Source organism: Anarrhichthys ocellatus, unplaced genomic scaffold, assembly GCF_004355925.1.
Source record: "Anarrhichthys ocellatus isolate YVR2014 unplaced genomic scaffold, GSC_Weel_1.0 scaffold11, whole genome shotgun sequence".
NCBI lineage: Eukaryota > Metazoa > Chordata > Actinopteri > Perciformes > Anarhichadidae > Anarrhichthys > Anarrhichthys ocellatus.
In genome coordinates this window covers 6,696,262-6,722,533 of record NW_022280041.1, presented here as the reverse complement: position 1 = coordinate 6,722,533, position 26,272 = coordinate 6,696,262, and the positions used below count along the sequence as shown (strand labels likewise).

At 42.8% G+C, this 26,272-nt stretch overlaps 1 protein-coding gene across 1 annotated transcript in view; it reads left to right on the top strand.

The window, feature by feature from the left end:
• Positions 1-26,272, top strand: part of LOC116385337 (adhesion G protein-coupled receptor L3) — a 188,225-nt gene that overhangs the window by 2,008 nt on the left and 159,945 nt on the right. The window contains exon 2 of the mRNA XM_031850686.1: positions 19,265-19,349. The gene's annotated coding sequence lies outside the window, so the exon portion shown is untranslated. The remainder of the gene's footprint in view (positions 1-19,264; positions 19,350-26,272) is intronic.

Sequence of the window (26,272 nt, the reverse complement as noted above, 5' to 3'; positions counted from 1 at the left end):
CAAGCAGATGACACACACACACACAGTTTCCTCTACCAACACTAAAAATCTTGACTTCCTTCACCAGGGGAAACTCAAGGGGGCATTTGATGCTTTCTGACTGAACGGTTATGTCAACCTGCACACTTTGTTTTCCGTGTGTCTCGTCCATTTTGATTCAGCTGAATGCTGCTCCTTGTGGAATACAATCTAGGTTATATTTAATATAACGGCAGATGAACTTAGCATCTGGTGTGATGCCTGATGGGACGGCGCTGTATGAAAATAGAATAATTGTTCCCTTGCCTTACTTGAAGATGTGGTTATGTTGCAGTCCATTGTAAAGAGATAGTGGTCCGAATATGAGACACTGTGCTACGTATTGATTGAATTGGTTATCTCGGGTAAAGGAACGCATTGAGATAGCAGGGTGCTGGAAATGAAAATGAAAACTGGCAGGATACACACTGATCCAATGTATTTGAGTGTTTCCACTATATTTCTTATGTCAGGCAATGCTGTTAAATGTTTCTCTAAACGCTTGAAACTGAAAATGTATATTTATTTCATTCACAGAAAGGGTTCGAACCTTTAACCTTCAAAAAAAACACCTAATTATGAATTATTAGAGGCCTTATAAGAGATTTTTCCATTGATTTGATTTTTGCCTTTTTCTTTGTGTTAGAGAGACATGGACTCTTCAATTTCTTCAATAGGTTAGCTTGATGTGAAGTGCAGCTTCATTGCTCATATTGTGTGCGGTGAGGGCTTTTACTGGTGTATCAATTTAAAAAAAGCATTCTTCAAAGATTAGCGTTTGAAACAACATTCTGTCACACACACACACGTTTCCTATCTATTGTCAACATCTTTTGTGCTACAAATTAAAGGTAGATGTGATGAATTGGATCCTTTTATTTTTAAATTAAAGAAACATTGTTGCTTTAAACTCGTCACCTTCAACTGTAAAGACGCTGAATCTCCTTTTAGTGAGACCTTCACTGTTCTACCATGCCAAAATACTAATCGACCCTGGTCTGAAGAGCAGTGTAGAAGAATTGCTGAGGGAATGAATACCTTTATGTCCATCGAACTGCTCTGTCTGTAGTGATCTGGTATTCCATTATAGATTGAATATAATGCTCAAGGTCATACTGCACATCATTTTTTCAGATGTTCATATTTTAATCAATCTCGGGTTTCAAGACTGTGGATTAGATGAGATTTACTTTTCATATTCCGATGGACGTTAGCAGCAATGAGGGAGATTATTCATTGGTGTTTTTATTTATCAAAGTCAGAAAGAGTCGGTAGAGGTACGGACCACAGCAGCTTTACACTCAAACCCTTTTTTTCCAGTTAGGAATTACACTTTGCTGGAATTGTAATCAATTTGCCACATTCAAAGTTGATGGTCTCCACGGTTTTACTTACAGTAATGTAGGGTCACTACTTCTCCCATTCACTTCAATTGAAGCCGGTGCAATGGCATGTTTTTTTCTTTAGAGCGGAGAAGATTATTTGGTTAATCGATTTGTCCATTCAATAGAAAATGACCTGCCAAGTATTTTGAAAATCCCTTAACAGCTCCCAGCCTCTGAAATGTAAGCTGGATATCTTTAGGTTTTGGAATATTGATCAGACGAGACATTTGAACATGTCTCCTTGGAATTTTTCTTTTTTTTTTCCTGATGTTTAATGGATTTCCAGTAAAATAATCCGTAGTTACAGCCCTCGACTTCTTTGATGGCGTGATGTTATGCCTGTATTTGGCAGACTTGCAGGTCAAAATCCATCCTTGTTCACACTGTGGGTCAACACTTCAACACTTTTTTGAACTGGTTTAGGGAGTTATGACAGCTGTTAACAGTAACAAACAATTCAAATGAATCAAGTTATTGGTTGCATTTTAAGCAGGACGTTTTACATCCAATCGCAGTAACGATGTTATCAAATAAATATAACAATGTACAGACAATTTAGTGATCTTGACTGGAGTCCTTTTTGTCTGAGACTAAGACAAGATCCAGTAAAGACCGATCTGGAGTACAACAACACTGATAGTTGGTATCATGGAGCCAATGGTCCAAATACAGATGGTAACATTATTCTAAATATGATAGTCACATGATGCTGACGGCTATGGGTGTCCTTAATAATAAGGATTTTCTAACAGTTACATGTACAGTAGTACCTTTTTAATTAATTGTTAACCAGAGTGGAGTTTTTTTTTTGGGGGGGGGGTGAGTGTGGGGCATTTTAGTTAACTTAAGACCATGGTTTCCAGCAGTCATGGATCTTTTACATGGAAATCTTGATATTAAATCTCATGACATGAACTTGCTTGGAAAGATTCGATTTTTTCGAACTTAACATGGGCAGCACTGCACGACACCCTTTGACGAGAAGAGAAGAGAATTGTGCATTCTCACAAAGTCGGTCTCAATGATGGATTTTGAAACCTATTTTACAGTTAAATGATTGTTTATACCCACTGCTGGATGCCGACATTTTAAGCATCACAGAAAGAAGGCAGATGACGCTTTGTATTTTCTGGCAGATTTTTTCCCCCTGTTATTCTAAAATTAGGGATGCACCGATACCAGTATCTGCATCGGGCCCCGATGCAGTGCTCATGTACTCATACTCTCACTCGCAGCACGACACCAATACAACCGCACCCGATACCACTACAGCAAAGTGACGTAAACCTCTTGTCACCCTGCGACCACAAATTCATGCACAGAAGAGGTTAGATCCGTCAAAACAGGGAGTACCCACAGTTGCCTGGGAGAGTTAACAGCCACAATGAGTGTCTGGTCGAGAGAGAGAGAGCACGCTGTGTGTGACAGTGAGTATGAATTCAGCAGTAATATTATAGCTGTGAATGTAGGAGTCCAGTGTGTGTACAGTTTATTAGTCGGTGAATATCTGCTTCAACTCCTCAAGAACGGTGAAGAGACCAAAGCTAAGTTCCTGTTGTCTTTCTTGTCAACCAGCTAGAGGATTAGCACTGAAATAAGTAAGAACTCCAGTTACATCTCTAGTGTAACCCCAGAGACAGGTGGCGTTGGTGATTCAAAACTTAGTTTATATGTTCTTTATAGAATTTATATATACATTTTATGTGTTTTTAAACATAATGCTTAGTCCTGTGGCAAAAATATATAAGGCTCGCCACCTTCTGTACTGTATTAACATTCCTGTGAGCCAGATCTCACCCACTGCTACAGTGAGGCCCTTTGGTTTTTCTAAGGTCCAAAAGAGCAGAGTTATCATGCTGTTAGGAGGGAGACAGGTTGGTCTCATGGGGCCCTTTCTCTGGCAGGAATGTCACAAAAGAAGAAAGGCAAAAGCTGAAAATAAGAAAAGAAAACACACGGCTGAGGAAAGGTCCTCGAGGTCCACACCTCTCAACACTTTTAGCTGTCCCGTCTCATAAAGAGCTTGGACACAAAGGTTTTGACACAAGCTTTCACAACCCCCTGCAGGAAATGGAGGTTACAGTTTAGATGGAGACCTCAGCTGGTGCTTGATGGAGAGAACGGACAATTAGTTTCTTGATTCTGTATCGCTCTTTGAAGAGTGAACCCCAAATTTTGGTAGCATTTAAGACGTAAAAGTCAAAGAAAACAGGACACACAACACACAAGTCGAGGTTGGAGATGAGATCTTTGGTAAAGTCATTTGGGGCTAAAATGCCATTTTGTACTGTTACTTTCACAGAACACGCCACTGTTTTGAATCCCCCCTCGCACGTCATTTTAATCTATGAATTCAGTTTTAATAAAGGCCTGCAAGGCTGGTACATTGTCAAGCTCAAGTGTCGACGTTACCATCAACCAGTGACGGTGTGCTTAAAAAAAAAAAGCTCATGCTTTAGACTGCAGGTTTTGCTATCTGCAAGCTACCCCTCCACCCTTAATTTGACACGTAGTTAAGTTGTCCCCAGGGGGGTCAGAACACTTAGCAGGCGCATGTTAACACTCGACAAAGTCTTCATGCCAAGGGGACGTGAGCGCAAGGCATTAACTAGCTTGTGCAGATGCAGCTGTGCATTTTATGAATGGAGATGGAGGTGCCATCTTTGTATCGCAGCAGTGATTCGTGCAGATGAGGCCTACTGCAGCATGTCTGACCAGTGATGATGAGTACAGTGACTGAATCAGTTGCCCCCCCTCACTTGATGAAATCAGCTTGACATTCTAAGCAAAGAGAGAAGTTCGTTGTATGGGATTGTTAACCGTAGCCTCACTAAGGTTAAACTGGCCCAAGGCGATTGAATGTCTACGAGTGAAAAGGATACATTATCTGCTGGAGTGCAGATATGGACCCAAAAATGTCAACTTAGCAGTTAAAGCAATCCAAGCCACTCTTACGACTCTGTTGGTGGTGTTAAAAAAGGTGCCCAAAAGCTATCAAACTGACAAAGCCTGACTGAGTCGCAGTACATCAACCTCTTTACTATGCTGTAAAATCTGATACATTTGTCTTTGTGCATTTTACAGTATGACGCTAAGTTTTTTTTTTTGCAACAAAATTGATTGCTTTCCCGTAGTTCTGTGTGTTTTTTTTTTTCTCGTGAACTTTGGACCAGTGAAGAGGATTCAAACAAAGATGCAATGCTTCTCTGAGACCGAAGCTCTAAAAGAAGTTAATTTATGGCCTGTTTGGGAGGCAGGTTTGGGCTTGAATACATAATAAGGTAGTGCACCTGCAGCCGCATACAAATGAATGGAAATGACGGTTAGTATTTACGTCCTCTCTAAACCATTGGGACCTCCTGATCTGACCACTAATTGGCCGGCGAAGAGAAATGACGCTTCCTTGTTTACATGATGCTGTATCTGCAAATATCAGGTGCAGATTTGCGCATACGAGTTTAGCACCCACAGTCTTACACCAGTTATAAAAAATGTTAACCTTCAACTTATAGTAAAGCAGTACAAAAGAGACGCATTATAAGCGGATAATGCCAGTTAAACTAATCGAAATAAGGTAGATGGGGACCAGGTATAGATAATGAATATTTATTTCTGGATGTCTCTAAAACAGTTGTGTGAAAATGATTTGCTGTATAACTTGGATTATATAAAGAACTGTAGCTCCTCAGCATTGACGGGTTATAAGACAATGGGCCCCTGGGCACAGGCATGAAGGCCCCCCCTGCATGGTACTAAGATCTATGACCCCCTCACCGAAAGAGACAAAAAACATCTACAAACAAATTGTGTCATGTCATGGTTAATTTGTCTCTTTATGGTGTTTTTTTTGACTCATTGTTGTCGTTTCGGCGTCTCTTAGTAGTCCTGTTACATCTTTCTAGTCAATTTGCCCACCCCCCCCCCCCCCCCGATAATCCATCTATGCCCCTCAGTAGCTTGACGTCTTGGAAACATACGGACAGACTGAAAACACATCAAGTTTGATAGTGCTGCTATTATGTTTGGATAAAAAATCCATTACAGTATTTCTTCATTCTGCCATACAGCCTTCCACTTCAAATGAGCTCGTAATGGAACACAAAGCGTGAATGCCTTGCAGAAATGTTGATTACAATATCCCGCTGAACCTTTTTAGATTAAAATACCATTTCCCCATTCATACTTAATACAATTTAAAAGATAGAAGCATTTTTTGCAGGCGGAAATTTCAAGTATTTTCCTACAGGTGGGTAGCTCCACAATGAAGGATTTGTTTCTATCGTGTGAGGTCATTTACTCTTTTTCTTAATTAAGAGAAGGCATATTTGCTGTGCAGTAAACCAGGTTTGAATCAGTCTGATTCCACTTGTGACTATAAAATGTATTGCAGCATTTCTGCATCTCCCTCTGTGCTTGTGACTTAGACCAAATTGATTTTCCTAATCGATAGCATAGGATTGGATTTAGGAGTGTGGGAGTGGGGGGGGGGGGGGGGGGGGGGGGGGTTGGATCTGGCAAGGCCGTCGGCCTCAGCCAACAGGCTCCTCAGGAGCAGTCCCTTGTTTGTTCCCGTCTTTATGAGCATTCTAAATCAGTGCGCTTCGTACACCTTCTATCCCGCCTCATCTCGGGTTGGTATAATGACGGCGGAAATGTGTATCCACACGCAAATATAAACTTCCCCCTGCCAGCCCTTTGTCACCTCTGGAATGAAGATGACTGAATTGATGCACCGCCCCAGTGGAGCAAAACCGTTTAAATGACAACACATTTTTGTCTCACCTTGAACCTAATTGACTGCTTGAAAGCTGGCGTTTGAAAAGTGCTGACAGGATAACTTCTCTTGTTTGGAAACGTTTTTCTTCTGTGTTGTTTTCATACCGCTGTCACACCTGCATGCATCTGTATTCCACATTCATCGGTGAGGCTTGATGGTGTCTTCATAAGGCTGTGCATCATGTATTGTTCATGTGACACCTATAATTCCTAATGGGCTTAATGTCTGTATGCATTAGTATGTTTCTCATTTCTACAGGGAGAAGTAGCATGTGTGCTCTTCAAATTACATTAAAGTACATGGATTGTTATTTAGTCACATTTCTAGCAATTTGGCTTTGGAAATGTTCCCATAAGCTAGTTAGTTAGAAAAGCAGCTGTTAACTAGGCACCTGATGACAAGTAGGTTGATGACCCAGGTGTCCACCGGTGTCCCCCGTCAGTCGTGACAGCTGGAGGACTGGGTAGCAGTTACGCTGTCACTGGAAAAGACCAGCTACCCCCCTACTCCTTGCCGTCCGCTCGTACATTGGTCTTGCCTGTGATGCTGAGCCGCCACGGCACAATGGTGGCAACTGTGGGACTTCTTAGAGGGGAGCCACAAGACTGTAATCAGTCATTATGTCAGAAGCGAGCCCCGTGAGCCCCGCTCCAGCTCATTCAGCCAAATAATAAGCAGCAGATAACTGCGCTGGTGTGCAGGCAGGAACAGTGCCCCCCCACCCCCACCCCCCACCCCCAGGCGAGGAGCTGGAAACGGGGGTCCTTTTCCTCCCGTCTGCCTGCGCAGGGACGTCACCGTGGTTCAAGGCCTGGATTGAGCTTTTCATACGTCAGACTGAACATTTCGGCTGTTGTTCGGAGACCTCCCTCCGGTTAATGGCAAACACATATTGAGGTGCTGACAGGGAGTGTGTATTTTTTTTTTGTCTTAGGATTGCAAGCAGAAATATGCTTTTGAGTTAAAAGCTGTGTCAAAATATAGACTCCGATCAGGTAGCTCTACAATGGCGACGGCTAAACTGGCTGATCGATATTGTTCCCGAATAGAATGTAGATATTTTAACGTGCTTTTTCCTTTTAAATAACATTATTTGAAGGCCTATAATAATTAGGCCTATAATTATTTTTCAGCATTTGTTAAGATATTCTTGCAGTGTTTAATTATTCAAATTCCACCACAGGACTGCTGACTATGTGATATTAAATAATACAAAAAACACCCCATCCCTCTTTTTAAGCTCCATTCCTCTCCCCACCACCCTCATGGATTTTTGTCATTCCATAACAAGGGTCACGGTCTCGCTATAGAATTCCTCAGCGTGGTAGGATTGACTGGTTATGCTGGGAGAGTCGTGCCATATAACATCCATACATCATTGGGAAGCCGGAATGCCAGACAGTGGGAGTTGAGATGTCAGCTCGTCCACACTCCCTTCCTGTTGTCCACAGTGAGCCTGCACCATGCTAGGGCACTTAACATAATATAAATGTTCTTATGGTGGATGGTGCATGAATAATTCTGCTTCCATATGATGTGTTTTTAAGATTCTCAAGCAGCTCGGAACATACATTCACAGTGTTATTTGTTCATCGACTGCCACATTATAATTGGTTCACTACTGTATGCATGCAAAGATTGATAGTGAGATTAATCTCATCCAAATGTTAAGCTTTTATAATCTTCTCATGGAGCCCCTTTACTCTCTCATACATAATAAATGTAGCTAAAAGTCAGGCTGACGCGGGGAAATAGCTTAACACAGTAGCATGCTCGTTCCACATGGAAAATATGAACCCACAGCATGCCACCAGACAATGAGCTCTCTAAGGTCATCTTCGGTCCACCCTTTATGGAATTTCTGCCCATAATGATTAATAAGGTATGTGTAGTTATTGCCTAGGAAGTCATCAGCGGAATGCCGCAGTTAAGCAGCCATCTGTAATCCCGTTTCATTACACGTCTGCCTATATGGTTCCTCTTTCTTGACTCATTGATCTGTCCTTTTTCTGTTAATTCTGTGTGCCATACAGTCTCAACTAATGAACAGCCTTTTATTGATTGGTATAGACGACAAAGATTGCTTTGTTTCTCTTTTTCTTATCAGGTCCGTCTCTTCCAAAGAGGTGTCGAAATCAGTAGAAACACATCCCACTGCTTTTGGCGGCTCCAGCCCAAAAGTCCATTTAGCAGAGGTTCTGTTGTCACTCATGAGCGCTGTGAGAGGTTAGGCTCCTGTGATGTTGTTTATGTTTTTGGTCACTAGTAAGCCTCCCTAAGCCAGCTTTGTGTCAAACACAGCTGGAGAGGCCTTTAAAATTGCAGCAGAGCAGAAATAATTGGTCCAGCGGCTTGGATGCAGCCATGACACACAGGTAATTTGCTAATTTCTATCTCTCCGCTGGTGTTATCAATGCAGGACGCTGCTGTGTTTGGAAAGAGTGTGTAAAAATGATTTATACTCTTCGTAATGCTTTGGTAAAAATGGGCAATAAATGGGACCAACAACTTGTATAAAAGAGGCTTCAGAAACTTTGGTTCCTGTGCCAATTGCTGCCGTCACATTTTCTCAGTGTTTGATGTGGGGGGGGTGACATTAGGATAGTACAATAATTAAATATGACCCCCTGAAATATCAAAATCAGTATCAGCATCTGTCACCGCAAACAACGTGCACATGCTCATCCAGCGGACCCGACCTTCCGTACAATCAAAATTCGTGCTGCATATATATGTGATGTCATAACAGTCCCAAGAGAAACCTTTTCCCCCTCAAATTTAGCCCTCATGACTTTGAGCAGGCCACCTCCAGTTGACGGGGAGATTTGGATTGGAAAGTCTGTTCGAAGCCACTTTTAATTATACTGGCAATAAAGGATGAAAGTGAGCAGGAATGAAGTGCTTTTTGTGCATCGATTTTCCTCTGCATCTGTACACTCACTGGAGAGAGAGAGAGACAATTGTAACCTTCTCTATCGCTGCACTGCAGGCAAATAAGGGGGGCTCCATGCATGGCCCCCTTTTTTTTTTTTTTTTTTCTCCTTTCTTTTTAATACAATGAGAGCATGTACATCAAACCATCCTTCTCATCTAATTAGGAATAGTAAAGGAACTAAGGCAGGTCTGGAAAGAGGCCACACAAGCACTTTACCTTGATAGAGGTCGAATGGTTTCTATGATCTGTTTTGACGTCTGACAAACTTTTTGCCAACGGTTGGTGTGGATTTTTGTAATTTGGATAACACAATGTGGCAAAGCTCGTAGCTATATCTTTTGAGTTCTCTTCCCCGAAGGTGTTATGCCCATTTCAGGTGCTGTTTCTAGTAATCTTAAGCCTTTATTTTGGCAGAATGTCACCTCACCTGGGTGTTGGGAGAGTGACTGCCACCTTGATTGCCCTCAGGTCCCTGCAGGATTCCTGCCTATCTCTGCCACTGCACATGACTCTGGACTACACAAAAGATCAGTGACTTTTGGAAATGGATGACAGCCTGGCTTTTGTTTGCTCGTTTTCAGATGACGCTTCCTCCTGCTTTCTTGAAAACTTCCCCTGACCGCGTGCTTTTTTTTTTTTGCACAGTCGCACCAGCAGATGCGACAATTCGTCATGCATAAGAAACCCCACTCCGGCAGCCATCTGTCTCCTTGTGTCTGTTACCATGCACCGGCAGTTTGTTTTGGTACCCATTACCCATATACAATTTTAATGTCATGCAAAATATGCTGAACCAATCTCATGACCTCCGAACCTCATCTAGAATCTCAGTACCGACCTATATGTGACCCGAGTAACAGAAACCAGAAAATATACTGACTGCCACCATATATAGTTTGTGAGACTTGGGTGCCCCGATATACTGTTACCTCCACTGGATGGCTACAATGAATTATGCCCAGTTAAAAAAACTGAAATATGACTCTCCCGACCTGATTCCTAGATGAACAAAACCAACATGCCAATTGAACTCCACCTTGCTACATAGAGGGAACAATAGTTCCTTTAGTTACACTGAACTAGTGTTGACGTAAATCTTTTTATCTGCACAATCATCTCGATGGACATTAATCCTCGGATACTGGGATTAATTAAACAGTTGCGGGTGATGACTCTGCTCTTGTTGTGTGCTCGCTGCTTCAAAGATCCGGGTTTCCATCAGTGTGCAACTCCCCTCTCAGCTGAGCACAGAGCATCGGTAACCACGGCACACTTCTGCTCACCATTCTGATTGTCTCTGGATTCTTCTTCCACCCTCACCCCCACCTTTCTCCTTGCCTAGCAGTTCCCTGTTAACATGACTGAATTTGACATTTTTGGCGATAGTCTGATGTTGGAGGTGGGAGTTGGGGGGGGGGGGGCTCAAGGGGAGCTTTCAGAGTGTAGCGTAAAGGTTATCCATACCTTGTTCTCTACTGCCAGCAAATGCACACACTGCAGAACATCAAACTTTTAATTCCTCTCTTTTCCTATGCAACCCTTTCTCGTAACTCGAACCATAATCACCCTCACACACTGTGTGGCCCTGCATTAGCAAGGCTAGCTTCTGTTTCTCTTCCCCATCCATTCAGTTCAGTCACATTTTGCTCTTTTGCAGGTGACCTGATGAGAACGGCCCTTATCTCTCGCTGTGCCCCGAGAAGAATTGGAACACGTTTTCTCACCCCCACCGCGTAACATTAAAGCGGCCGATCGCAGTACGCTATCGCGTCAGCAGCCACTAGCATGGAATAATGCGGCGAAGGCTTTCAGTGATAGAAAGATGCCTATCATTCTTTGCTGAGCTCTTACTCTCCTCAGGGCTACATGTTTAATATGACTCTACAAATGTGATTTAGCGGGCAGATAGCCTCGGGACTAAGAGGTCGCTGCTGCGGAGACCTCTGGTGTTGTAGTATATGCCGACAACATGTGTAGGTTAAGGTTATCTTGCGGATGTTGTGGAACTCGATATAGAGGAGGAATTGTGTGTATGGGGTTGGGATTCTATCAAGGGCATCCTCACAGAGCACAGAACTTTTAGAATTTTTCAGATTATTTCCCATTTTTCAGCAGTTTTTTTTTTTTTCTTCTGTGATAATTAGTCACTTATTCCTCTGAGCATACTTTGTCCTTCCTTGCCGCATATTTCCTGAAAGCATTCTCTCACAGGGCATCAAATTCATACGACATGTTTTCCTTCAACTGTCATCCCACCCCTTCATCCTCGATTCAATTACTTTTTTGGTTTCAGCCAGAGACTCGTTCTGTACTGTATTGCTCTCCGGTGCGGTTTGCTACCCCACCGATTTATGTCTGAGCTGAAGGATGGCTGTCCAATTTTCTGCATGGATAGCAGTGCCGGTGGCATTGTGTGTGTTTTTAAAAGCTCTTGTCAGATGTGCGTTAAGGACGTATAGACCACACAGCCATGTAATTCTTCCAGACAATGGCCATTTCTGTCACATCCTGCCATTAGCTTGTGTATCGCAGTGATTTGCCGTGTGAGCTCTTATGGTCTAGCTGAAACTGAGTGTGTGTGTAGGTGTGTGTGCATTGGACTGGATTTTAAACCATAATTCATTGTCTGTGGGCATGCATGCTTCCGTACTTAAATGACTCAAATTGCCTTTTTTTTCCCTCACCATTTATTAATTTCAGAGATAATAAAAAATATTACCACCTGAATGGACACTTCGTTCATCCTTGTAAATGGGGAATGAACACCAAATTGTAAATGTTACATTTGTTGTTGAACTTTTTAATTTTTGCAAAATAACTGATGATGGCAATTGGTTTTCTGAGTTTTTGGAAAAGGGCAGATATATTTTTATTGAGTGGCTTGTTTCCTTTTGACATATTTGGCACATTCATTAAACAACGACTGTGCTGTATTGTAGGGTGTACTATATAACTCTTTCATCATTGTTTCTAACAAGTCTTTCAAGTGTTTTTACTCTTGGCCTCTATAATGTCACTGCTGTGCTATTTTCAGCTACTCACCTATTAAGACCTGCATTTTCCACCTTAAACCCAATTTTTAGCCTCAATAGTCAAAGTTATCTCAGCAGAATCCGTCTCGAGTAAAGATTGTCGACAACCTAAATCCGTCACATACCAGTGGACAGCTACCCAACATGGGGTCACACAGCCCATTACTGTGTTCATGCAGTTATAGTTATGTCTTTCTTTGTAGTCCCAGCGAAAAGGTTGACATGCACCCAGCTGACCGCCCCCCGTCCTCACAGGGGTCCTGCGATATCTCGGTTGTCTCCTCCCAGGCCTGAATGGGCACATTGTGCTACTGCCTGCTGCTGCTCTGCAGACCACTAGGTCCTCCACACACACCTGTCAAGCCATGTCCTTGGCGCCTTGGGTGCTGAGACACTCCAGAGCCCCCCTGCTGCACACATGGTTATTGAACCCTTGCACACCCATGCAAACACACACACAAGCCTAAAAGCAGTCGTATATGAACAAATAGACACATGTGATCACGCAGACCTATGTTAACACAAAGACATACACAATAGAATTTCACATAGATACGGAGCGTGCATACGTGCTCTTTCACAAACACGCACCTCTCTCCCTTCGGCCTATGCCACGGTTCTATTCAGTGTGCAGGTCGGCCTCAGAATTCAGAAAGGGTCAAGTTCCATATTTGTCAGGGTGGGGTAGGGTGGGGGGCAAGGGTGCAGAAGGTTGGCTGGAGTGCACACACTTGCACATGGAAACGGGATTCAGAAGTAAACTACCTGTAACTCGATCTGCTGCTTCAATCAGTTGCAGGTTTTCTGTGTTTGAGTTGAGAGGGCAACGGTTGAGGGACAAAGTGTCCTTTGCTTCCATATAGCAAATGTGTGGTTTACGTTTCTGCTGAAATGATTGAAATGATCAGCAACACCTTTTTTTTTTTTTAAAAGCACTTCATAATTTTAGAGCTGAAAGTTATTTTAATAATTGATTTGTGGAAAATGAATGACAAATAATTTTAGTCATTGATTGATTTGGGTGTTTTTTTCTTTAAAAATGCCCAGAACTATCTTGTTAGAGCCTCTTAAATTTGACGATGGTTGTTAAAAGAATATCTTTTGATTTTGAACCATTGGTCGGACAAAACATTTGGAAAAACGTTTTTACTTTTCATAGACCAAAAAAACAACCAATTAGTTGCGCAAATAATTGGCACATTATTCATTCAGGGAAGTCTCAAATAATTTTATCAAAGAAAAAAATATTGTTTTGCAGCTTCTTGAGAATTTATAGTTTATCTTTGTCTTTCCAAAATATGCAAATATTGCAGCTTGATTATACACAAATGAAAACGAATCAATATTATATTCCATTTCTACTAATAGATCCCCTCAAATGCTACACACTGGCACTTTTTATTGAGTTTCGAAAAGACATCATTTCTTGTGGCATGAGAGCATTCTATAACTTCTGATCCATTGAAGCGAATCCTCTTTTATTTTGATGTCTTTCAGCACTCATTTCAAGTACATCCTCTGAGCTCACCTCCGTGGCCTAACCCTCCGCAGAACAAACGTGCCTCTCTGTGTGGCGTTACCATCACAGAAAAAATGCTAAATGGCTTCATTGCAAATGCACACAACGTGCACCCTCGTGAAGGACCTATGGTGTCAAGTCCCACTATTGTCACCCATACAATTTTCCCCTCTATTGACTTTTATGTTCTGCTGCAAGGTTGGTCATCATGCTGGGAATATGTATGTCTTCCAAATAAAGACATGTGTGATTATCATAATGAGATTCCCCCTGCTAATGTAAACAGCTCCCCGACCCCCAGCAGGTGGGGATGATTTCTGTGTGGATGTATGGCATTATGACAGCTTGTTTTTGACGATACATTCCATGCATATAGTATTGGGCCGCCGTAGACGTAATGGTTTTAAAGAATGGGCTCTGAGCTGGGATTTCCAGGTGAGATCGTGGCATTGTTTTGGCTTAAGAAGCAATCTTGGTCCAGAGGATAACAAAAACATGATATTTACATAAATATTCAAACACACACGCTTGCATACACCGATGAATACAAATTTAAAACCGAGGTGCTATGTACCACTCCAGCTGAATGCATTATGCCAGAGGCTGTGTGTTCATCTGCTCTTATCTTTTGTACGTTTCCACAGACTCAGACAAATGGACATAGAATACACATGCGCACAGAGCATAGTAACCTACATCCCTTTACAATTAAGGCCTATTAGGGCCCGTGTATCAGCAAGTCTTCGGGGTAAGGGCCGTCGTATGTCCCTCATCGCCTCATCTCATTGGTATGCCAACACGAGTGTGGGAGAGAAGAGGACTGGGGGGAACACACTGAGATGATGATGATAGAGGAGATACAGGGAGAAGAAAGATGATAAAAAGATGAGAGAGTGGGTACTGAGAAAATGGAGCGCGAGGGAATTAGAGTGAGACTAAAGAATGAGAAAGCACACATGTAAGTATACATGGTGTCCCTGCAGTTGCCAGCCACCTCAGTCAATTGTTATCTGCTTCCCTGAATTTAATGTGACCCTTGGGCGGGGTAGGGATGCTGCCCATGCATTATAAATGCTGCCCATTGACTTGGGTTGGCACGCTGTCCCTCCCCTCCAAATGATCAGACCCTGACTGGCTATGATTACTTCACTGATAATAGCAGTGTGATACAATTTGTTATATTGCATGAACAGAGGGCTTGTTTGAGCAGCTCATTTGAAAGTGTGTATAATCTATGAAATGGCTGTAGTCGAATAAGCACCAACGGTGCATATTTCTATTCTTCACACAGGAGCATATAGGCTTCTCAAGACCAACTCTGCTGGTAAAGGATGCCGCCGTTTCAATACTTTTCCATTCATTAACCATATCTCCATCGCCTTTGGCCTCAGCATGCACAGGCAGGCTTGTCGGTTTCAGTGTTACAACCATAGGGTCATTTAATTTTGAGCCCCGCTCTGCCGATTAGAGCTTTTGTTGCGAGCAGCCATGACTACTGTAAACGCGGGTGTTTGGGTCAGCGACGGGCACAATAGCTTCGTTACTCTCGCTGACTTCCTCACTATTGCCTCTCCCTCTCCTTCTCAGCACATTTTCCACTCGGCTGCTAAAATAAGCCACTCTTTGATGAGCTTTCGGCGGGCCACGGTGCCTGCGCCTCAGTAAATGCTTTTATAGAGACACACCACAGGCTGTCGACTTGGATCAGTCATACAGCGGCTGCATTGCAGCCACCGCTTCCTCATATGTTCTTTTGTCTCTTGATAGCGGTTTATTTTTGACACGCGGTGATAAGCTGGTACTAGAGCTGCTAATGTATTTCAACAATGCCCTACAACTGCAGTATGCAATTTTCTCACCTTGAGGCAGGAAGAGTAGTGTGAGTCCTGCCCTGTTTCTCTTAACTCGGTCAAATTCATGCCCCTGTAATTGTCACCTTGATTACCTTGAAACAGCATGAAGTCAGAGAGCGAGGTAACCGCAAACTCAACATATGCTGTCGTCGAGAAGCAGACGACGATGCTCTCTTAGGAATCTTGTTTAGCCAAGCAGTTCTGTTTGGTACAGTGTCACTCCCTTTTTGTTACTGTTAACCTTCCTTTTAATGTGAAAAGCAGTGTTTAATTTCAATGAATAAGAGAGGGTACACCTTCTCTTTCTCATTGTCACTCTTGTTTCTTCAGTAGTGCTTTGTCGCCCTGAGGCTTGTGTTCCTTATTGTTTGCTTTTTATCTCTCCTCTTTTACCTCGGAGTAGTTGGGGGGGGGGGGGGGAAATCTGAATATTTTGAATGCTTTTGTTCAGGTGTGTAAGTTTTTTTTTTAGATTAAACACATTGTACTCTCATTCAAGTACAGAGACTTTGTCAGACTGGAGGATCAACTCATTGGTATGCTTTGAAGGGAATGCTAGTCAGCTGCTACATTGTGGCAAATGCATTGCACACAAATACAATATTCAGATTGGTATAAACCCACCAAAGCTTTTTTCTTTTCACCCTGGTTCAATTTGTATTACGTTTTGTTGGGATGGACACTCTAAAGGATGATGAAACTCAACATCTGTCATGGCAGACAAGCATTGTAACACCAATGTTGTACACATTACTGTCAGGCATGGTCAGAAAAAATAGTCTGTTGCAATTGTGACCACACTCAGCAGCACTGATATCCAGCACATTAATCACTCTATGGGTGTGAAATCAAATTCGGATGCAAGTTCCTGGCAGTGAAAGCAGGATAGTCAGCCTGTGTTTCATCACTTTATTTAGAAAACACTTTCACCCTGAGAACTGAAAAACAGAGAACCGAGTAGTGACGTTATATGACGGAAAACGGGCCAAAGGCACCCCGCTTAGAACAGTTGTTTTTCTGGGTGTTAAAGCCATAAAGCAGCGACATACACTCCCCTCTTGGATTTGTTCAGGAATCATTCACCTGCAGGTATCGAGTGATCCTGGCTGGCTTACTTGGCAGTCCAACAGAACTCTGTCCCATCACTTTGTGTTCTATATGTAATACGGACTTTTTGCATATATCCTTAGCAGTCAGTGAAAAGTAAATAACATGAGGTGCGGTTTTAAGCATTTACATAAAGCCGCAGAAATGAGAAGCTAAACGTTATCTTAAGCAGCTTTGGCTCAGAGGTGTTAACAGTTCCATTAGGGTGCTGTCTGTCCAAGATCAAAAACACGGCAGGGCACGACTTACCATCAGTTTGCCATGTTTAAACAAGATACGTTTGTGATACGTTTGTGACGTTTTTAGGGTTGTTAAAATTGACGGTTATCATACCATGTGCTTATTTTGGGTATTGACAAACACTGGCATAAGTGAGTGAGTGTGTGTGTGTATTAAAGATACAGACAGGAGCAGTCTGGCTGCACTTTCACCACCTACAGTATATTTTAATTGTTAATAATCATCAGCTTAGAAAAATTACAATTAGATATTTTTTCCCCAAATAGTTGCGCATTAATGGCAGCTATACGGTGTTGTTGCAATGTTAACTCCTGAGATTCCTGAGTAACTCTGCAGTTATGCTTTCATTAACAAGCAACCAGGCATTTATAAGCAGCTATCTCTCACCGTGTAACATTGGGTCGTCCATGCCTCGCACTTCAATAGAACTGCATATTTTTGGAATGAGCATCCGAGCAGTAATGGTACGAGATCGCCTTGAGTGCCTGGAACTACCTGGTGTACAGTTCTCTAGTCCAAAACCCTTTGAAGATGTTTTGGAAGCTTCAGCTCTCATCTACTGCCAGAACTTAAAACACAGATGATTATAAGAGAGCAAGTTTGAATTGGACTCTTGACAGTGTCTCTGCTCAGTGAGAAAGTTCAGCAAATATGGGTTTCAAAAAAGGTAATTCATGTAGATTTGCACAATTGCTGTAATTGCTGTAAATTAGGTCTGGATAAAAAGAGGATACAAAGAAAGCAGCTGATGATGGCCAGCTACAATCATTAAACTGTCCAGAATATATATATATATATATGCATTTTTAATTTTCTGTGAACTCTCTCTGCTTTTCTGCAGCAGTATTGTTGGTTAGGATTGTTACAATTCGGTGTGATTGCGGTCCCTTTCCAGACACTTTCCAGGCTGGCTAACTGACTGGCAGATGCTCTGTTGACCAAACTAGCTTCAGCGGTTCAGTCTGAATCAACCTACGGCAGCTGCTTCCGCCGCCAAACTCTCAAATTCGATCAAACATAATGAACAGCAGATTTGATTTGTAGCACGGCCCCAGCACTTGTGTGGAAGCCAAAAATCGGTCGGCCGTTGTGCCCAGATGATATTTATAAGTTTGGCAATATTATTGCGATCATTTTTTTTCCGTCTTTTGTAGCATCCCTGGAACCATTTTACTCAGTGTCTGTGATCTGGGACAGACATTCACAATATCAAACCTGATGACGGCTCAAAATAGAAAGCTTTTTTCCACTGCGTTTGTCTTATGATTGAAGAAGAATGTCATTTTAAAGCATGTGCCAGTGCTATTGAAAGATATGTGGACATGTGACCGACAACCCCGGAAAAAAGTTTTCAAATTCTCTTGAATCCAATATCTACTTCATTTGCATATTATTATTATTATTCATGACCTAACCTCAGTTTTAAGAGCTTTGGTACTCATCGCTTGAGTGATTGCAGGTGAGATGTAATTAGAAAACACGTAAGGACAGTTTGCATCACAATAATGACGGAGTGAAAGGTGACATGTTTTTGGTTTTTTTTATCACTGAAGGTGAAGAACAAATGTACCTTTTCAATTTCACTGAATACAATTTGAATGCATCTCTGTGAAACCGTTCATGGAGCTCATTAATTCATCCGTAATTAAACTTAACCACTTCACCTGTGCACGCTGGTACCGGAGCAGCAAAGGTTTTATATTAAGCATGATGAGCGAGAGGGAAAAAAAAAAAGTGTGAGTGACGCGAAGGCTGACGGAGAGAAAGTGGCACATGCAAAAAGATGGATTGATACAGAGGCTAAGAGGCAGATCGGGGAGGCAAAATGTGTGCGGGGACGACAATGAGGCGGTGCAAAAGGTGACTGGGGGAGGCAGTCATCAAAATGCTAATGTTGTATGGGATATTTACTGCCGAGTGTTAATGCAGTTTAAAACAGGCTCTTTGTCCTGCCAGCCCATCACCAAGCCCCTGTTGGGGCCCTAATAAATCAGCCATTAAAAGCTGATGTGACCTGAATAGCACTTCATACAGCGGCGGTCCGGCTCTATCGCCACTGTGGGAACCAGACAACAGCTGAAAAATGTATGAAGATGTCACTTAATAGTGGTCGACCCAGAAGAGACCAAAATGTAGAGTTTGTGTGTGATGCGGTTGTGCCAAACTAACACTTCTGGCATTGGAACGTTTTTTTTGCGTGTTTTTCAAAATAAATCCACGTCATGGCTTTGACTTAAAACCCTGTTGGCAGACATTACAAGTTCCTCCTGCTGGACTGTTTAATGAATTCCCGTGTTGCGTATTCAGGGAGAATAAGTGTTGCCATGTTTCACTAACTTAAGACTACCCTGCTCCGTCTCCTAACCTGCTTCTCTCTCTCTCTCTTGTTTCCTTACAGGACAGAACATGGTTTTACTGTCTGGAATGTGATTACAGGATTTGTGAGGAGAACACTCAAGAATCCCACTCCGTCTCGCACCAAGGTATTGTACAGTTTTATCACCACTTCTGACTGCGTCAGACCAAGCTGAAAATGTCTCATTGCATGTCATGAATACGCAACAGATCCCGGATTACGGTACACGACACGGCGCAGTAATGAAGAGCATTCATGTGGGCCAATTGGGCTTGTTTCTTTGTGTGCGATGGGATGTTTATGAAAATGATTCATGAGAGGTACTCATCTTCATATGCAAATCTGTGGGACATCATTGGTAAGCCTTTAATTTCTGCCGCCGGCGACAAGGGCCTTTTTGGTCGGTAACCATATGTATCTACCGAGCGTGTTTGGATTTCATTCCCTGATGCAAATTATGTTTTCAGTGTAATAATCATGCAAAAGCACAGCTGGCTTCCATCCTTCTACTCTCTTGCTCCTTGCCCCCCCCCCCCCGCTTCCATCCCATAACCACCAAAACCTTAACACACAGAGCTTGTTCTCCTCTCCCTGTTTGTCATTGTTGTCTTCTACAACCCTATGTTTACTCCCTGCTTCTTGTACTTATCTACTTTCCTTTTCCTTCGCTCACTTGTCATGCCAGCTGAGGCCCTCCCTCTCCACATTCAGTTGATGTACACACACACACAAACACACACACACACACACACACCCCTCCACCACTTCATCAACCCTCCCCATACTGAATGGAGCCACTAGCCCTGGTTCCTCCTGTGGTGAGCCTGGATTGAATTCAATTAGGGAGATTGTTTGCCCTCCAGAGTGTACTGGTGGGCTCTGTGGATGATAGGTTTGCCTGCTGCCGCCCCCCCACCCCCCCCTCTCACTCACTCACACACACACACAAACATAGCCTGCCACATCCATCTAACCAGTTTCCCCTTCAACTACCTCAATACATTTTCCTTTACTCTTTTCCTTACAACTTCCTTGCAGCAGTGCAGATGTTTTTGTGCATACAAATGTGTACGTTGCTTTTCGAGCTCCTGTTGATGTTATGTGACGACATTGTATTCGATAAGATCAAGGCATAAAAACTTGCACCGTGGGAGAACGTGTCATATCACCTTTTTGATTGGGCCTCAGGGGCTAATATTCTCCGTATGACGGGATGGGACATTTCAGAGGAGAATGATTGGGAACTGCATTTGAGCTCAATCCCAGCAACTACACACACATTCCAGGATAATCCCTTTTTTTTTTTTTTTTTTTATTAAAAGTTAAAAATTTCCCAGTTTGCTAGACCATATCCGACACAAAAGTAAGGGCACTAAATTCTGCTGACATAGGAGTAATGCTCACACAAGGTGAAAATAGAATTATGCTGCCATTTGAATAGCATTGGGAGCAGCGGGCGATAGTTGCGCGTGGCTCCGGCCTTTTTAGATATGAAGAGTAAATCTGGTCCAGACACAATGGCCTTGGTCTTCTGTTCTGTGTAGAAACACTTTCCAGCGAGTTGTCCTGCAACCCCGCTGCTTTCCTCCAGACGTCATGCTGTGTGACGGTGTCCTGGTGCTTCTTAGAATCCGATGCTGTTAGTGCTGAAAGATGTCACATGAATTCAAATCTCGGGATCCCTTTGTTGATACATTTCCGAATGCACCCCCAGCATTGGAACACCAACCTTCATTTGATGCACCTTCTTTTGCCTAATTTGTGGTCACTTTAGATTAAGACTAATCTAGAGAGTATACAAGCACAATTTTTTTTTTTGTCATGATTCTGCAGATCACAAGGCTAGGCATTAAGATATGTCTGGGATTAAGATGTGAATGATATTATTTAGGCAAAGTCTTGTTTGAAATATCCAGAAACCTGCTCAACTGCAAAACGTCTTTTCAGCCTCGTCGGAGAGAACGAACCTCGTACAATGCTTTGCATACCCAACATGGTTGCCCATAGCATCGTCCATTCAAGTTAGTTCGACCATAATGGCCTGTGAAGACATCAGCCTCCACCAAGTTTTGATTCTGTTATCTTAAACCCCCGCAGTTTTGTGTGATCCTGCCCGGACTTCTCGAAATGATGCAAAACAGCTCATTTGAATGGAGAGGGAGTGAAATCCTTTTTTTGCCAACGTCAGCAGTGTTCGTGAATTTGAATCCCGTCCAGAGGTAGTTGACTTTGCACGTCTTTGTTGGTGTGTCCTGTTACTCGGGCAACTATGGTCGGCACCAAAGCAGCCTGGCTCGAGGATATTGGACGGAGCATCGGAAGCCCTCTAAATGACCGAATTATTTAAAAGGCACACCTTGCTTGATGTCGCGCCTGGCAAATACCAATACATCTGTTGACCCTCTGTGCAAATTGCTGTAGTCTTGACAACTGCTGGAAATATTTGCTCAGACATGTTTTGTCATTTCCTCCCAATGGACGGTTCATGTGAGAACACTTCTGCAGCTCCGTGAAAGTGTCTCTTAGTCCTCTCCTGGATCATACACTTGTAAACTGGGGTTAAGAGATGAAGATGAAAGAAATAAAAATGTTGTTTACATGACAAATTTGCTGAATTGTTGTTGATGTTAAACTCAATCATTTTCTTAAATCAATTTGTGCGTCATAAATAATCATTAAGGAGTAGTATTTGTGCATTTGCCTCTTTTTGAAATAAATGAAAGATGCCACGTCACACTAGTTCTGAACCTTAATTAATCACAGTGTTGTTGAGTTCAGCAGGAGATATACAGCTGTGTGTGTGGTAGTCATGCTTGATGTATGTGTGTATGTTGTCAGCTGGCATGTGTAGATTAAATGTGCATGGATGTCTGCTTAATGTGGTGTTTGCTGAGACGTGGTGCATGTCCACTCCTCCACCTCCTCCAATACAATATTCAGGGCTTAAGTGGCCCTTTAATGCTCGCTTCTACGTTATCATCATGATAGTGATGAGTTTTTGTTTTTTTCCCCCCAACTGTGGTTTCTGCATGCATCCATGCATTTTTAAATAAAACTGTGTATCTCACTTTGGATTTTTCATATACAGTGCTAAAAAGTGGATAAAAAATGAATCGTTCGGCTACAGTTCATTTAAAAGTTGAAAGGTCATTAGCCTGTTTTTTTTAGCCAAGAGTCAGAAGAGAAGATTAATACAATTATCCTATCATTTCAATATGGATCTACAGCCAGCAGCCACTAGCATAACGATTGGATAGCCTGGGTCTCTCTTTCTCTCTCTCCAAATGAAAGAAACATGGCCACCGGTGCCTCTGAGGTTCAATGTTGTCCAAGACCAAGTTTGTTTAATGCAGGCAAAAGTGACAATTTGTAGTTTTAAAGGAGGTTACTCCGCTGGTTGCATTCACAGTGATACTCCAGCACATAACCCCTCTGTAAATTGTGATTTTTTTTTTAATATTTTTGTTGTTTTGGACAAAGCCATGCTAAACTAACTGAATTTGTCTGGTGGTGTGATCTCTGGAAAAACACACTTTTGTAACCCCTGTCGTTTTTCTCCTTTTAGTTTTCTCTCTCACACACACACACACACACACACACACACACACACACACACACACACACACACACACACACAGCCACATTGTTATTGCTTGTCACAGCCCACCTCCTCAGCCCCAGAGGGCCGTACAGGTGAACATTCTCGTGTCTTGATTGGTCGAGGTGAGTTCCTTTCGACAATGGCGTGCCCCCCAAGTGTGACAGAGAGGACGGTAAATTTGGATGGAGCTATTTCGGTATGAGAAGGGGGTTACTGGGATGTTGGCACAAGTATCCTGTCGTGTGCCCGGCTGCTCTCCTGATACCTGCCCTGACAGTTTGGGTGTCTTAATAAAACAACACCCTTGACAGCGAGCTCACACAGCAGCTCAGTGGTCTCTCTCCATCATCTTCTGCCAACCCTTCCCCTCCTTCTCTTCACTGTGTCTTCCTATCACCCCCCCTCCTCACCGTGACGATTTTTGCTAATGTAAACGAGGAGGACGCTCTGTTGTTGACAATTAGATTCAAACTCCGCTTGCACCTCTGGGGCTACGCTGATATCATCTGACATGACAGACGAATCCAAAGCAGCAATGGCCCTAATTTGAAAGACAACAATGTTGTTTGAGCTCCAAGGCATTGGGTTAGAGATATGGTAAGTGGATACTGAAGTCACTATTCACAGTCGCATGCTGATTTTTTTTTTTTAGTGGAAGCTGTTCCAAAAAGTGTCTCGTCCAGAGAGATGCCCACTAAGTTGAAGCGTTTTTCGTCTTTGGTTTTTGCAACGCTGAGTCTCTCTTGAACTTGAGCTGCACCCTGTCCAAAGCTTCAGCTCCAGCAAGGTGTGCGGCTCTAATCAGCTCTTTTAGATGTGCCGAGGCGGCAGGCGAGATCTCATAGGACATTAGTGGTAGAGGAGCGGGAGGAGACGAAGAGATTACTGCTGGTCTTTTTATAGAGGATCACTCCATCTTGTCCTTTTTAGCTCACTCATTAGTTCTCACTCCCCCCCGGACAGTGATTCTGTCTCTCACCAAGATGAAGGCCACTTCCCTCACTTTGGCGAGCAACCTGTCCGGCTATCAGCTAACCAAGTATGATTCCCCAGCCGTCAGACAGCCCCTGTGTGGTCAGAGCTCCCCCCCCGTTCTGGCAGGTATGGAGAAAAATAACCGGCCCAGGAGAGGAAACAGAGACAGATGAACAATAACTGCACATGCTTTCCTTTGTCAGCAGTGGAGGCTGTGGAGCCCCATGACACGTCTTTTCTTCATTTTCTTACCCCAATTCCCTCCACTTCCTCCCTCCCCTTTGGCTAGTACCTGCGAAATCAGACATCCCTCTGTGCCCGTCAAAAAATAACCAACACTCTGCCACTCCGCAACTGGCTGTCAGGGGAGTTTACCGCCTGACAACCAGCGTACACGCTGAGGTAATCAGAAGTTGTCAAACGTGAAGCCATGAAGCGTCCTCTGCTATGACTGAGAGTGCGCTCCGTGTGTGCCTCTCCAACGCCACAGCTTTGGCTACAGTGTAGGTGTACTAATGGCCTCTTTATCAACAGGGAACATTAAATAATGCCCTGCGACTGCATATTTGGCAGCGGAATTGTTGTTTAGCAGAGGGAAATGGAGACACCGATGGATAATAGGTGCTTGTTGTCACTGCCAGCCTACGAGCTAACCCAGTCATGTGATGGAGCGCTTTCATGGCCTCTTATGATTACACATCATTTTCAAGCACATCGACCGCCGTTCCTTTTCCATATTCCCAAGTGGTTTATGAAAATGTTATTTGCATATTTGCTCTCCATATGCATGTCCTGCTCCTCAGCCCCTCTGAGGTGAAGCGGCTGTCTTATAAAAACACAACCAGAGAAATTATTGATTTGCATCTGTTTATCTGGGATGAAGCGGGGCAACCTCCCTGCTGTCAGCCCCGCCGTCTGCGCGTGAAGATCCCAAAGGTGCCATCACACCCGTCTGTCCTTTTTACAGTGGCTCTAAACTGTGGACAGGGGCTGCAATCTGTTTCCGCCCTCCCTTGGATTTTATTTACAGCCTCAGCCCGGCAATAAAGCCCACAATTTATGACTTACTTTTTAATTAGAAATAATGTCTTGTAGAGTTTAAGTGATGGATGGTTTAATCAATATATAGACTCCGGCTGGCCCCCTATGATGAACGTTGCTATTGACAGCGTGCAGAGCAGCCTAACTTAACACTTTGTTTTTCAAAGAAATATGTAGTGTTTTGTTTGGTGACGGGAACTGTCCCCTCCTCTTTCTGTGGCCCTCTTCATCCTTTCTCCTTCCATTTCACTGTCTCTTGCTACTCCGTCAACACTTTTTTCTCACCAGACAATATTTTCCCCCAGAATAAATCAGCCGCCTCTGTCACTCTGTATTTAGGCAATTACTTTACCTCTGTGAAACCCCCATTGTGTTGTGTGCCACATTTGCTCAGGTTTAAATAACATAAGGGCTGGAGGTGGGTTCTCGTGAATGGAATTTGACAAGCTGGGAGGAATGCAATTGTCGGAATAGGTAGAGGTTTGTAAATGGGTAAAGCAATTTCTTTTTTTCTCAGGTTCAGAGAAAAGAGTGAGCATAAAGGATTTTCAAGTGGAATAATTAAATAGGAATCAAGTCAATGGGATTTGTTTCCTGGCGCTGTGGATGATTGTGTAACGTACACTGGGGATGGAATTATGGCACTTGAAGTGGCAACTGAAGTTCAATTTTGTCACTCGTGGCTTATTGTGAAGTGCTCAAACAGGGACTGTCTATGCGGGACTCAGTGTGGCTTTTCATTCACCAGATAATACCAAACACGGATCAGAACAGTGTTTATATTCTCTGTCACTTTATGGACAATTTCATTTCAGCCCAAGTGGTGATGGCCTTAAAAGAAAAGTGGAACTTTGTTATGCGTGAAATGGGCAATAGGACTACACATATTGCTTATTTCCCTCATTTGTTGTTTGATGATGTAGTCTATAAATTGTCAGAAAATAGTGAAGATTACCAAGAAATATGCATTTTTTGAGTCTCTGCAGTGATGCTCTGAAGGCCTGAAAACGCTGTCAGAGGAAAGAAAAATGAAATGAAAATTAAAGCAGGTAAACGTGTTCTAGTAGAAAACCAAAATTCAAGTATAGACCTGAAAATGAGCATGATGTCTCCTTTAAAGACCCCAGGTGGAGTACAGTATAGGACTTTTGTGACTTCTAGTTGTAGTGTGTATATATAACAATGCCACTGTGGTAGACAGCAATGCACGAAAACAATAACTTATTGAAGCCAACCGTGGTTACGAAAGCCTACCACATAGTAATGGTAATATACTTTACAGGCTCGAGCCAAAGTTAATAAAGTTAATAATTAGAAACTCCAGAAACAAAGGCAGAAAGTGAATCAATTTTTGGCCAATGAATACTTGTGTCCTTCCCTCACTGTCACAAATGAACAGCTGCAATGGAATGCTTGCTGCTACCATCCAGACC